Here is a 14815-nt window from a genome sequence, read left to right on the forward strand (position 1 = left end):
TTTTTTTGCCTTTACAGAAGCTTTGTAGCTTTATGAGATCCCATTTGTCGATTCTTGGTCTTAGAGCATAAGCCATTCGTGCTATGTTCAGGAACTTTTCTCCAGTGCCCATGTGTTCGAGCTTCTTCCCCATTTTTTCTTCTATTAGTTTGAGTGTATGGGTTTAATGTGGAAGTCCTTGATCCACTTGGACTTAAGCTTTGTACAACACTTTTAATAGGGTTATTTGAATCTCTGAAGTCTACTAACTTTTGAGTTCTTTATATATATTAGATATTAGGCAGCCCTCTGTTGGATATAGGATTATTAAGGAACTTTTCCCAAGCTGTTGGTAGTCATTTTGTCCTATTGACAGTGTTCTTTGCCTTATAGAAACTTTACTATATTATGAAGTCCCATTTTTTCAAATCTTAATCTTAGACACAACCATTGGTGTTCTGTTCAGAAATTTCCTCAGTCCATGTGTTCAAGATACTTCCCCTATCTTTTCTTTTATTAGTTTCAATGTATCTGGCTATCTGTGGATATCTTTGATCCACTTGGACTCATGCTTTGTACATGGAAATAAGAGTGGGTCAATTAGCCATCTTCTACATGCTGACCTCTCCAGTTGAACCAGACCCATTGTTTGAAAATGATGTCTTTTTTCCATTGGAGAGTTTTACTCCTTTATCAAAGATCAAGTGAACGTAGGTGTATGGGTTCATTTCTGAGTCTTCAATCATATTCAGTTGAACTACCTCCCTGCCTCTGTACCAATACTATATAGTATTTATCACTATTGTTCTGTAATACAGATTGAGGTCAGGGATATTGAGTCCCACAGACGTTTTTTAGAGTTGAGAATAGTTTTCACTATCACGGTTTTTGGTTTTTATTTTTATTTTTTGTAAATTGATCTTCCTAATTCTATGAAGAATTGAGTTGGAATTTTGATAGGGATTGCATTGAATCTGTAGAGTGCTTTCAGCAAGGTGGCCATTTTAACTATATTAATCGTGCCAATCAATGAGCATGGGTAATCTTCCCGTCTTCTGAATTCCTCTTCAATTTCTTTCTTCAGAGATCTGAAGTTATTGTCATACAGATCTTTCACTTCTTGGTTAGTGTCATAGCAAGGTGTTGTATATTATTTGTGGCTATTTTGAAGGGTATCATTTCCTTAATTTTTTCTCACCTTGTTTATCCTTTGAGTATAGGAAGGCTACAGAATTGTTTGAGTTACTTTTATATCCATCCACTTTTCTGAATTTGTTTATCAACCATAGGAGTTCTCTGGTGGAATTTTTGGGGTCGCTTAAGTATACTATCATATCATCTACAAATGGTGATATTTTGACTTCTTCCATGCCAATTTATATCCCTTTGACCGCTTTTTTGTTGTCTAATTGCTCTGAATAGGACTTTAAGTGCTATATTGAATAGGAAGGGAGAGAGTGGGCAGCCTTGTCTAGTCCCTGATTTTAGTGGGATTGCTTCTATTTCCTCTCCATTTAGATTGATGTTGGCTATTGGTTTTATGTATATTGCTTTTACTGTATTTAGGTATGGGACTTGAATTCCTCATCTTTACAAGTCTTTTATCATGAAGATGTATTGAATTCTCAGCATCTAATGAAATAATCATGTGATTATTTTCCCTTGAATTTGTTTATACAGTGGATTTCGTTGATGTTTTTCTATATATTGAACCAGTCTTGCATCCCTGGTGTGGAGCTTACTTGATCATGGTTAGTGATCATTTTGATGTGTACTTGGATTCAATTTGCATGAAATTTACTGAGTATTTTTGCATTGACATTCATGTGGGAAATTGGTCTGAAATTCCTTTTCTTTTTAGAGTCTCTGTGTGGCTTAGGGATAAGTGTCATTATGGCTTCAAAGAATGGATTGACTCCTGTCCCTACAGTTTCTTTTCTGTGGAATAGTCTGAAGACTATTGGTATTAGATCTTCTTTTAAGGTCTGATAGGAATCTTCACTAAATCCATCTGGTCCTGGGCTTTTTTTTTTTTTCTGGGAGACTTAATGACTGTTTCTATTTCCTTAGGGGTGGAACTAGAAAGTATCATCCTGAGTGATGTAACCCAATCACAAAAGAACACATATGGTTTATACTCACTGATAAGTAGATACTAGCCCAAAAGTTCAGTATTCCCCAGGTACAATTTACAGACCATCTGAAGCTCAAGAAGAAGGAATTCCAAAATGTGGATGCTTCAGTAATTTTAGAACAGGGAGCAAAAACACTCACAGGAGGAAATGTGGAGACAAAATGTGGAGCAGACGGAATGAAAGGCCATGCAGAGACCACCACACATGGGGATCCATCCCACATGCAGTCACTATTGGGGACACCAAGAGGTGTATGCTGACCAGAGCCTGATATAGCTGTCTTAAGACAAGCTTTGCCAGAGCCTGACAAATACAGAGGTAGATGCTTGCAGTCAGCTATTGGAGTAAGAAAGGGTCCCCATTGGAGGAGTTGCAGAAAGGACTGAAGGAGCTGAAGAGTTTTGTAACCCCATACGAAGAACAACAATATCAACCAACCAGACCCCCCAGGATCCACAAGGACTAAATCAGCATCTCAAGAATACAGAGGAATGGACCTATGGTACCAGCCACATATTTAGCAGAGGTTACACTTGTTGGCAACAATGAGAGGAGAGGTACTTGGTCCTGTCACGGCTCAATATCCCAGTGCAGGTTGATGTCAGGACTGGGAGTTTGCAGGCAATGAATATTTGGGTGGGAGAGCACCTTCATAGAATAAGGGTGAGATAGCAGGTTTCTGGAGGAGTACCAGCAATGGGGATAACATTTGAAATATAAATAATAAAATATACAATAAAAGAAAACAATGTCCAAAAATAAGAGTGACAGAAATAAGGGATTCAGAGGAAAGTAGGGACCTGGGTGGAAGAGGGAAGAAAGAGGCTGAAAATGGGACAGGATCAGATATGGGCAGGGCAAGAGAGAAGCCCAGAGGTCCAAGAGAATGAATGGAAGAGCAAAATCCCATAAAAGACCATCAGTCCAAAACAACCCAAATACACAGGAACTCCCCAGAAACTGGAGCCATCAAACAGAGTATATTTTATCCTGGCATGGAAGCTCCTGGCACATATATATAAAAGGTGTGCCTGGTTTTGACTACAGTGGAAGAATGCTTAATCCTTGAGAGACTGAGACTCCCAGGAAGCAAGGAATCTTAGAGGCACCTTCTCAGAGGCAATGGGTCTGGGGAACTGAGGGGGACAACAACTGAAGTGTATATAAATAACATTCCAATAAAAACATCATACCAGATTGTGCTGTGTCAAAAGTCTTTGGGTAAACAAAGATGTTACCTGTCCAAAAAGAGATTGCATGTGTCTATATATCAAGGACTAGTGATAATTCTCAAGTAAGGTAAACTTATCATTGTGTTTCTTTACAATTACATATATTCGATTAATAATGTCAGATTTTCATTTTGGATTCCATTAATTTGAGTCATTCTTTTTGATTTCTTGAAAAAAGCCAATAAAGTTTAACCCTTTTATATAGTCATCAATATTTGTAAATCTCCTTCCATGGATTGCTCCAGTAAAAATCTATAAATTTGGTATATTTTTACATTATTCTTATTGAAATATTTTATGCTTATTAAAGATTCTCCTTTTATGAATCATTTCTATTTGTTATAGAATTTTCATTTATTTGTGAGTTTTCCAAACATTGTCAAATGGTATTCAATTTTATACTATTATCAGAATGGATTTCATTATTTATAGCCCTTTAATTTAGTAAGAGTTATTATAGAATATAATGTGCATTACATAATGGAGACTATGTCATGTCTGCATCTAAATAATATCTACACTATTATTCTATCATTTCTGTGTTGATTAACATTATACTGAGTCTATTTGAGCCTTTGTCTTGTTAAAGACTTTTATTTGCTATTTAATTTTCATTCTAGCAATTATATTCAGTAACAAAAGTAGAGTACTTTTCAAATTGTACTACTAAATTGTCTGTTTTTCCTCCCTCTGTCTTATCTCTTTTTGTATTGTGAAGTTACTTTGTCAGAACTTATATGATATGATTTTACCTTATTGATATATTGATATTTATTTTTTAAAGTGCCCCAGTTATTTTTTAGTAACATTTTGTATTTCATGGGGTGTTTTTATACGATTTATATGATTTTCTGTCATCTTATTTATTTCAATTTACTTTTTAATATAAAGTGTGTCTCTTCTAAGCAGTAGAAAATACATGTTATTTTTATTGGTTGTGAAATATTTCCTTTTGGATTAAGTTCTTATCAATTATACTGTATGTTATTGGTATAGCTAGATTGCCATCTGGTAGTTTACTGCTTTCTTTTCTCCCACGAGTCTCAGGTTTTGTTTATTATATAATATCTGTTTGTTGTTTTACTTTTCACTGAGTAAATATGTTTCAAACAATTTAAATCCAATATTGTCACCTGGCAATTTTCACAACTTTTAGATCTCTATTCATATTTTTTAATTAACCAAACATTGTTGTCATACTTCCTTTTATATTATTTATCTTCATTTTAGTCTTCAAATATATTTATAGCAACTAATTTAAAACCTTTCAAATCAAACAGTAATTGTTTCTTTTCTGACACAGTGTGTAGCTTTTAGTAATATAATCAGTTGTGATATTTTACTAAAGATTATTCATCATGGTACTAAAAAACAGATAGTATAGGTAATAAATTTAAAGCTTAAAGGGGAACAAGAATATCATAGTACCAAAATCATACACACACACACACACACACACACACACACACACACACGAATTGTAAGGCTCTAAGATTTGCAGAAGAACGATATCCCTGACTCAAATAGTATGCAAAAGCATAAAGCATATTTTTTCTGCAGAAATCCAGCATTCTAGGGTCTCCCATTACCAAGATGGAGATGCCCAAGAGATCTTGCACACCAGATTTAAAGCATATTAGGGAAATTAATAGGTAGGTAAACTTCATCTTAATCGTTTTTAATTGGATATGTTATTTATTTACATTTCAAATATTATCTCATTTCCCGGTTTCCCCTCCAGAACCCCCCTATCCCACTCCCCTTTCCTATGCTTCTATAAGGGTGCTTCCTTACCAACTCACCCACTCTTGCCTCTCTCTACATCCTCTCTTGTGTATTATGTCTTGTTTCTTCTCTTCTAACTTGGATTTCTAAAATTTCCTCTATAACCTCCAATATTTGTCTGGGAACATGCGTAATTGCAGCATTAACTGTGTAGGTGCAACAGAAAAAAGGATTTTCTTTTTTTTTTCTATTGGAAATTTCATTTATCTGCATTTCAAATGTTATCCTCTTTCCCAGTTTTTCCTATGCAGCTCCCCTATGGTGGGAGTAATCACCTTGAAACCTTCCATTTTTGATGTTATTATTATGGTTAGAATTAAGTATGACTGTGTTCATGGAAAATCCCCAGCCAGCTGCAGAAGACTAATATAAATCTGGTGGTCAAGATGAATAATGATATGATAAAGTTCTGACCTTGCTGAGAAATACATCTGACATCAAGATGCCCAATGTGATGACCTGTGACCTTTCTGAAAAACCAGCATCCTATTGACATCAGCTGACCACACTAATACTGTGTCCTTGGCCTGTGTAAATGTTTCCCACTTACCCCTTCCCTCTGTTACCCCGTTATGGTATAAATTCAGCCTTGGGAAAAAGTGAAATTGTCGCCTTGATCAGACTCTTGTCTTGGCATCCTTCTTTCTGTTACCCCGTCTATTCTCTTCTAGTATAAATTGGCCCTCAGTGTGGCTGTTTGGAGGTCTCTAAAAAATGTCTTTCCCAAGTGAATTGACAGGTCGTCCCTTGTCGGGGCTCTTTTCTTCCTCAGAACTTTGTCTTGGCACCTTCTTGGGCTCTTCAATCTGGACCAAACTTCATTCTTCAGAGGCTTCTATGTACCCTCCAGACGATACCTCAGTGTTGGAGTTTAAGCATTTCTACAGTCACCTTTTTTGACAGTACTTTCATTCAGTGAGGAATAGGTTTAAGAAAAGACGAAGAAATTCTGATTTTGGGGAAATATTTGTCCATAGTTCCCAGAAAATGTCTTGCAGAGTTAGTATTGTTTAATGAAGCCTTGTTGCTGAAGTCCCTTCTGTAATGAATAAAACGCCTTTTTGGTTCTCTTCTCCTGCGTGATGAAAAACCTTTATTTCCCCCTTGCAGTGGTTACACCTTTCTTCTGAGGTAAGGCCACTATCTTACAACATTTTGTCATTGGCCAAATTGCAAGACCATTAAGTTCCAGAATCTGTGTTCTGTGTTATTTGTTTTGATGTGTTTCTTGTCCCATGTTGTCTAGTGTTGTCTGTGTCTGCTGTCTGAGGGTTTGAGTCCTTTCAGAAGGTTGTTCAAGTCCCCTGACAGGGGTTAGAATGGTCATAGGATAACAGGCATTCTACACGTCACAGGCCCCAAAGGATTGGAGAGGAGAATCAGGAGGACACTAGGTCTCAGAACTGATGTCCTTCAGAAGGCTAAGCCAAAGTTAAGCTTTGCAGGGTTTGGGCGTCCTGAAATGACCAGGCATCTGTTAGGATACCTTGTCTTGGTCTTGTTTGACTAGTTTGTTTTTGGTGGTATTGTCAAATGTCTTTTTTTCGTTATGTTTTTGGACTTTGACTGACAAGTGTGTTTGAAATCATGGAACTATTTGTTTTGTTTTGCAAAGAGTTTTACTTTGTCTCTTTTGGTGCTTAACTTTGATATAATTTGTTTGAGAGAAATTGTTTTTCACTAATATGGAGTTTTGTCTTTCTCTCCTTGAACCCTCCTCCCAAGGAGAGGATGCCCCCTCCACTTTGTTCCTTGTACAACTAGCTACTGTTAACAGTTCATCACATGTGTATGAAGGACTCCAGGTTAGCGAGTGATGCTGTCTGAAGCAGGCATTAACAAGAACCTGAAAGCTTTGCCTTGGATCCTGAAGAAAGGATCTTCCTGTTGCTTAGGTATTCACAGATTCTAAGGAAGGGACAGCACAGAGTGAGGAAGTGTGGGGCTAAGGGTGGCAGGTGATCAGCTGGCTAGCAAGCAAGATGCAGGCTACATGCAGGCAGCAGAACAGCTCAGGACAAGTTGGCTTAAGAGGAGTTTCAAGGTGATAAGGCTGGTTGGGGCTGACGCTTTGACAGCAAAAAGATAGTGGATAGTTAGTGATTATTTTAAAGGCTATTATGAGACTTTTGGCCCAGAAAAAATTCCAGTTGCTGCCTTCAGTGGCTAGACCTTCAACACTTGCTCACAGAAGGAAGAGTGTCCATTAAGAGAAGTTCTTTAAGGGAGCTTGCCTCATCTGCTGGCCCTATTCCAAGAGAGGAGTTGGTCTCCAATATTAAGTCACATTCCCCATTAGTCATCATTGGCATAGAGAGTGCCTCTGATCCTATCCCTTCAGCAGTCAGTTCCTGCCCCTGTGGTCAAAATGCCCCAGGTTGGAGGGCAGGGAAGCCCCTAAAGTAGTTTCACAAAGAGTCTGCAGCAGACTGCGAGGAACTTTGTTTTGCCAGACAGAACAGGATTTACTCTAGGATGATAAGAGGAGAAAGTCTTGGCACCGGTCTTCAGTTTACTCCAACTGGAGGCTGTGACCAAGGTCACGATCAATGTTTTCTTTTTCATGGCCCTCTAACCCAGTGAGACAGCTTGGTGAAGGGCTACTAATGAAGTCCTGGAATTCAGAGGCACAGGGAAGACTGTAGTTCTATTAAAGGTCAGTATTCCAGTGTTAGCATTATCTTTATTGGATGTAAGAGGCAGGAAGCCCAACTCTGCCGCCCACTCAGGAATGACAATGGAAAGAGTCCTTATAGCCCCTGGCGAGCCAGTTACCTCTGGTTATAGCTTACTTTCTGATACTTGAGGTTTCAGTTGGATCACACCCCCCTGGTCAGGCCCCTCTTCAATACTTAGATGCTATTTTCCCCTGGTCTCTTAGCTCAAGGTCACCAGGTGTGTCTGACAGCCAGGAAAAAACTTCCCCCTATATCTGGCTTTTCTTCCATGTTCACCAAGATGCTCCAGGGAGCAGAAGAACCATACAATATTTTTGTCAGCCACTTGGGGTCTAGCACCCAGGTCCTAACTATCTCTCCATCCTTTTGTTATTAGTTCTTACTGGAAACTTAGTGACATTTGGAGGCTGGGTCTCTTGAGAGGCAGAGCCACTAAGCTGACACTGAAGAGAAGTACTCCTTAAGGGAGAATGTAAGTCCAGAGAGACAGCCCATAACAGACTCCGGCTGCCCCTCTGTTCGACTTTCTGTTTCACAGGCACAAAGCTTGTACTCGTTTTTTCACTGGCCTTTTCATCCAAGAAAGCCCTCATTTAGGGTGTGGAATGAATGCTATTTTGTCACCGATCTGGTTTTGTTCCACCAACTCTCACCAGGCCACCCCCTAGCTTTTCTTGCCTGGCCCCTTTCCTGTTCTTGTAATTTTATCACCCTAATACACTGTGTTGTTTGGACTTATAGTATCTCCTGTCCTGCTACATACATGCCCTAGATTCCCCGTTCTGAAGGTTCTAATTCTAAAACAAAGGATGGTGCATCCCCAAATATTAAATTTACCTCTGAGGTCAAAAACAAGATTGAACACGTGGATATACTTGGGGGTCTTAGAATGTTTCAATCAGGTGCTGATACAGGGATTATATTTACCATAAAATTGTTAAAAGAGCCTGTACATTCCTACTCCCCGGCTTCTGGGCACTCACCCCAAGAAAGAGCCCATGGAGTCGCTGAATATGGAGCTGGGCACAAGCGACTTCATCTACAGCCTGCACTCCACTGAGAGGAGCTGCTTGCTCAAAGAACTGCACTGCCTCCAGTCCATTGCTGTTGCGCAAGAAGAACTGGAAGCTCTGCCGCCCACTCCAGGACAGCTGAGATAGTATTCTTCCACAGTGTGATATCTTTTGTAGGATTTGGCTTTTTGGATAACACAATTATGATTGTAGCAGGAACCCAAATTGAATTGTCTATTTGATTTATTTTGAGAATTTCAACAATGTCAATCAAATGTTATTTTCCCTTCTATGTATCAACATATTATTTAATTTTCAGTTATTGATACTGTCCTGTACTGTGTTGGGGTTTGCTTATTTCCTACATAACATGCATGGGATACCTATTTATGTCTTTGTTGTTTTTCCTGATGGTTATAATTCAATGCTGAGGTTTCTCAAAATTATTTAAGATGTTTAATATCAGTTAAAATTGTAATTCCCTGCCTTGTGGCTTCCCCTCTCTGATAATTCATTCAATTTTTAAACTTCCACATTTATCCAAAATGGAGCAGAGTTTTAAGTATATCTGACTATTTTAATTTTGTCTCATACTGTCTTTAAGAGTCAAAGCTTAATCAAAAAGAACAATTGTCTGGACCCCTTTTACATAAGTCATATATGCTAACAAGTGTACTTATTTCTGATTGGCCTTTTATCTTTAATTTCCCAACTTTGAGCAATCGCAGAGAATTCTGGTTTGTGAGAAAAAGGTAGTGCTGGGATACTTCCTGTGTCTTAGAATAGGTTTAAGGAGAACATGAAAAAGGTTAGAAAAGGATTAGAAAAGAGAAAATGAGAAAGAGAAAATGCTGAGAACTGGTATCAAAATTGGTCTCTGTTAGGCCCTCTACTAGGCCATTTTTTGCTTATATCTTTTGGCCCTTGGGCATTTAATTATTTAATAAGCTTTGTTAAACAACAGGTAGATAATATGGCATCAAAACCTTCAGGTTTATTATCATAGGCTAGCTATGGAGGATGCTTTTGGTGAGGGCCAAGCTCACCTACACATCTCCTCCCAGCCCAGGCAAGGACAATTTTGTCCTTCAGTCAAATGAGGCCAACATTCCTTTCTGCCTACTGTCCTGATGCCTTTGCTGAAAAACCAAAACATTGTCATCCCTGCGTGCTTAACTGTACAGTCAATGACGGGTAAGAGAGTGATATATTTATGAATAAAGGGCCTAAGACAGGAGGGCCTCCTTAGCTGCTGCCTTATCCTATGACAGACATTGGTCACAGGATTCTCCTGGCCATGTGACAAATATCAACTCCAACCTAAGACAGACTCAGTTCTCAAGGGGCTCATTCCAGGACAGCACAGCCATTTGGTCACCTTTTCATTTGACTATAAGGAAGGGGGAGATGTTGGGAGCGATGCCCTTGAAACCTTCCATTATTGATATTATTATTATGGTTAGAATTAAGTATGACTGGGTTCATGGAAAATTCCCAGTCAGCTGCAGAAGACTAATACATATCTGGTGGTCAAGATGAATAATGATATGATAAAGTTCTGACCTTGCTGAGAAATACATCTAACGTTAAGATGCCAATGTGATGACCTTTCTGAAAAACAACATCCGTTGATATCTACGACCACATGGATATTGTATCTGGCCTATGTAAATGGTCTCCACCCTACCCTCCCTCTGTTACCCCTGTTATGGTATAAATTCAGCCTTGGGAAAAAATAAAATTGTCGCCTTGATCAGACTCTTGTCTTGGCGTCCTTCTTCATGTCTCTTGTCCCCCATTCTCTTCCAGGTACCCTCAGCTCCCTCTTTGACCCCACTATTCCACACCTCCCCCAGCTTCTAAAAGGGTGTTCTCATCCACCCACTCCCACCTTATCATCCTGGCATTCCCCTACACTGGGATATCAAGCCTTCACAAGACCAAGGGCCTATCCTCCCACTGATGTCCTACAAGGCCAGTCTCTTCTACATATGTGGTTGGAGCCATGGGTCACTCCATGTATACAGTTTGGTTTGTGGTTTATTCTCTGAGAGTTCTGGGGCTTCTAGTTGGTTAACATTGTTGTTCTACCTATGGGGTTGCAAATCCCTTCAGCTAAAGTCCTTTCTTGAACTCCTCTATTGGGGTCTCCATGATCAGTCAATGGTTAGCTGCAAGCATCCACATCAGTATTTATCAGGCTTTGGCAGAACTTCTCAGGAGACAGCTGTATCAGGCTTTTGTCAGCAAGCACTTCTTGGCATCTGCAATAGTGTCTGGGTTTGGTGAATGTGTATGGGATGAATATCCAGGTGGGGCAGTCTCTCAATGACATTTCTTTCAGTTTCTGCTACATACTTTGTCTCCATATTTCCTCCTGTGAGTATTTTGTTCCCCATTCTACGAAGGACTAAACCATACACATTTTAGTCTTCCTTCTTCTTGAGTTTCATGTGATTTGTGAATTTTATCTTGGATATTCTGAGCTTTGGGGCTAATATCCATTTATCAGGGACACTTTTGCTACCGTTTTCTTAATATGTTGGCTCTATTTCTTGGGATACTCCAGAACCATTATTGGGAAGTGTGAGGCTGGAAACTATTGCTGAGGAAGTATGGAAACTATTGCTCAGCCACTGCCCTGGACTCAGAGTAAGTGGCTGGGCCTCTTCTGATGACAGTGTAGTTTCTGACTACCTGTCTGACATCTGGGATATTTTCAGTAACTGATTTGTCTGGGCTTGCCTGGAATTCTCTGGACTTGCCCAGTTCTTAGAAACAGATTTAGGGATAGTCTTCTGAACCGCTGATTTGAAGCCTGCCGTGGGGTCAGCCTAGTTTGTCCATATATATATATATATATATATATATATATATATATATATATATATATATATAATACATAATATATACATGTGTGTGTGTGAGTGTGTGTTACAGTTAAAAATCAAGTATTCACTTATGCCTTTTTCGAAGCAAGAAGTCATGGTAAGACATTCAAAACTATTTGCTGATGAGAAAGTCATCAGAATCTCACAGTTACCTTTAAGTGAAAGGTTCTACTGACTTAGGAATATATCCTTAATACTTCATATATTACCACTTATGAAACCACATCTTTAATTAATTAGAATATCATTTAACTAGACCATAATTTGTCTAATTGCTCTGTACATGTTCTTACAGAAAATGTTCAATGTCTGGTGTTTCTTTCAGGGCTGTAAAGATTTATGAGTGTCCATCCTTCTTGCAGTAAATATTAAAAGAAAAAACAAAGAATAAAAAACAAAAGACAAACAAATAAACAAAAAAAAACTCGACCTTTTATCCCAAGCTATTGCTGGCACCTGTAGGGCCACATGGCATTGCGGGGTACTTTTATCTTAGGAGCTTCATGCTGCCCCCACGTCCTTTCAAGTCTAGGCAGCCCCTGAGCCATTCCAGTGTGGCACCTAGCCAAGCTGGTCCCTTGAGTTAGTTCCAGCACCAGAGGGCCATATGGATCTAACCATAGTTTATCTCTGGTTACTATCTCTCCTGGCAGGTCTCTGCTAGCTGTAAAGTCTCTGGTTCCAGCTACCCAGCAAAATCAGGGCTCTAGAAGTCCAGCATGGGCTAGCCTCTTGATCATCCTTGACTTGGACTCCACTCATACTCCCAACAACTGCCCCCTGGTAATTAAGGTATAAATTCCCAACTACCCACTGAAATCAGGACTCTATAAAATCTAATTTATCAATCACATTTATATGTTGAATTATCAATCCACAATACATCTACACAATAAACTCACAACCAATTGAAAAAGATATAAACTGCCCACATAGATAAATTGACCTATAAAAAATATACATAACTACCTAGCTACGTAGGGTCATTAAAGATAACCCAGATTTGGGACATACTTCTCTGTCTCCATCTTGATTCTCCTCCTTTCCCCTTCTCTCTCACCTTACAAAAACTTTGTCCCTGCCTTACTTTTTTACTGTCTAATCATGGCTTTGACCTAACTTGTGCCAGCCCTGACCTACATATAGACATCAACCTATACATTCTCACAATTTTGATACTGACAGTGAGAGTAGTCCTAGTTAGGCTTTATTCTAAGCCTTCTATCTACATTACTGCACTAAACACTGGCCACACATTTTACTCTTTTGAAGAAATATAAATTCTTATATAAAGTGTTCCTATCTAAACTTGACTTACAAGGTGTTTTCTGGCCTGCTGTTGGTCTCTTCCCAGGAATACTTTTAGTTATTTTTCTGCTGTCCTGAAAACTAGCAAGCCTTCTGCCTTTGATTTAGAGTCATTAGATCCATGGATATCTTTCCAATTGCTTTTACCATACCTCCACTATTCTTAAGGGAAATCATATTTAAGTTTAAATTTCTCTAAATTGTGTTGCAAATGAGGTCAGTTCCTTAGAGGAGGGAGTAGGAATCAATCCATGTATAGCTTTCTCTCACCCCAGGCAAAACTCTGAGCCAAGCTTGCAGAGGTAGCAACCAGGAAAATGTCAAAGTACTCCTTCCCTGAAATAACATCTCAGCTATTGGAGTAAACTGTTTAGTTGATTGAAGAAGCATACACTTAAGATTCTCTCAGTTTAGTCCCACTATAAACCACTGCTTCATTATCCAAGCAAAAGAGACTGAGTGCTCTGCTATTGCCTATAGGTGGACAGTAGCCAATTTAAAACCTGAGTTATACTGGTAGAAAAGAATAGCCCCTACCTTTTGCTAAATTTATCTGAAATTTAGTCCTAGCAGCAAGTAGCAAGAACAGGAAAAGAAATGCTATTATGTTTTGGGAAAGAATATCTTCAGGAGGGAGTTGGAAGGAGTGATAACAATGTCCTTGGATGTATCCTTTTGGGACTACTTGTCTGCCTCATTCAGCAAAGAAGTAGGAAAAATGAGTTATTGTAAGCTATGTACTATAGACTTTCACAATTTTCAGATTTTTAGATAGAATTTTCTCAAGTAGTTATGTCTTTATTTGCCTTTTTGTTCATGGGACTTGTTCCAATGGCTGTAAATGAACCCCTCTGTTTTTCTGTCTCAAATTACACACACACACACACACACACACACACACACACACACACACACACAATTTGTTATCACTGTACAAATAATTGATTGGAAACAACTTAATGGAGAAAGGGTTTACTTTGTCCCATAATTCAGGGACACAGTTTATCCTGGCAAGGAAGATAGAGAAGCAGTAACTGATATGAGCTATGCCAGTTACAATCTGTTCAAATTCTAGTAGATTGTTCAGCAAATAAATGGAACGGGAAACATTCAGCTGGCTTTTTATATCATCCCTTTTCGGTCAGTCAGTCTGACACTCAGCTTATGTGATTGTACCTCTCACATTCACTCCCCAGCTTCTGTATATGACCCTTTCTTGAAATATGCCTACAGACATATTCAAGTTGGATCTCTCTTCTAAGGCAATCCAAATTCTCTCAAATTGACAACAAAGATTAATAGTCATATTACTTTTAAATATTTTCTGAAAATGCACTTGAGCCAATAAGCTGATTATCTCATGTTATCATATGCTTTTTCAGCATATTTACTGGTGACTTTAACTGTGAATAAGTGCAAAATCAGTATGTTTTATTCACCATAATAGTAAACATATTTTCATCAATTTTCTGTGTTTTTCATCTTTTTATTCTAACATTGTTTCTGTATAATGGATACTGAATGAGGAAAAGTGGAATCTCTGCTTTGTTTTCTTCGATTTATAGAATTAAATATTTTATATATTACTAATATGTTATCACCACATGTGGTGTTTTGAGGGTTGCAAGGATAACTCAGTCGTAGAGTATGTAGAGTTTGTACCTAGTATCCCAGGAACTGCAGAACTAAGAAAAGCAAGAGAAAAACAAACACAAATACACATAAGAAATAAAATATGCTTTTATTATTGAATTTCAGTGCTTATAACATGATTACGATGTTGTATTTGAAAGA

This window comes from Rattus rattus, chromosome X, assembly GCF_011064425.1.
Source record: "Rattus rattus isolate New Zealand chromosome X, Rrattus_CSIRO_v1, whole genome shotgun sequence".
NCBI classification, from domain to species: domain Eukaryota; kingdom Metazoa; phylum Chordata; class Mammalia; order Rodentia; family Muridae; genus Rattus; species Rattus rattus.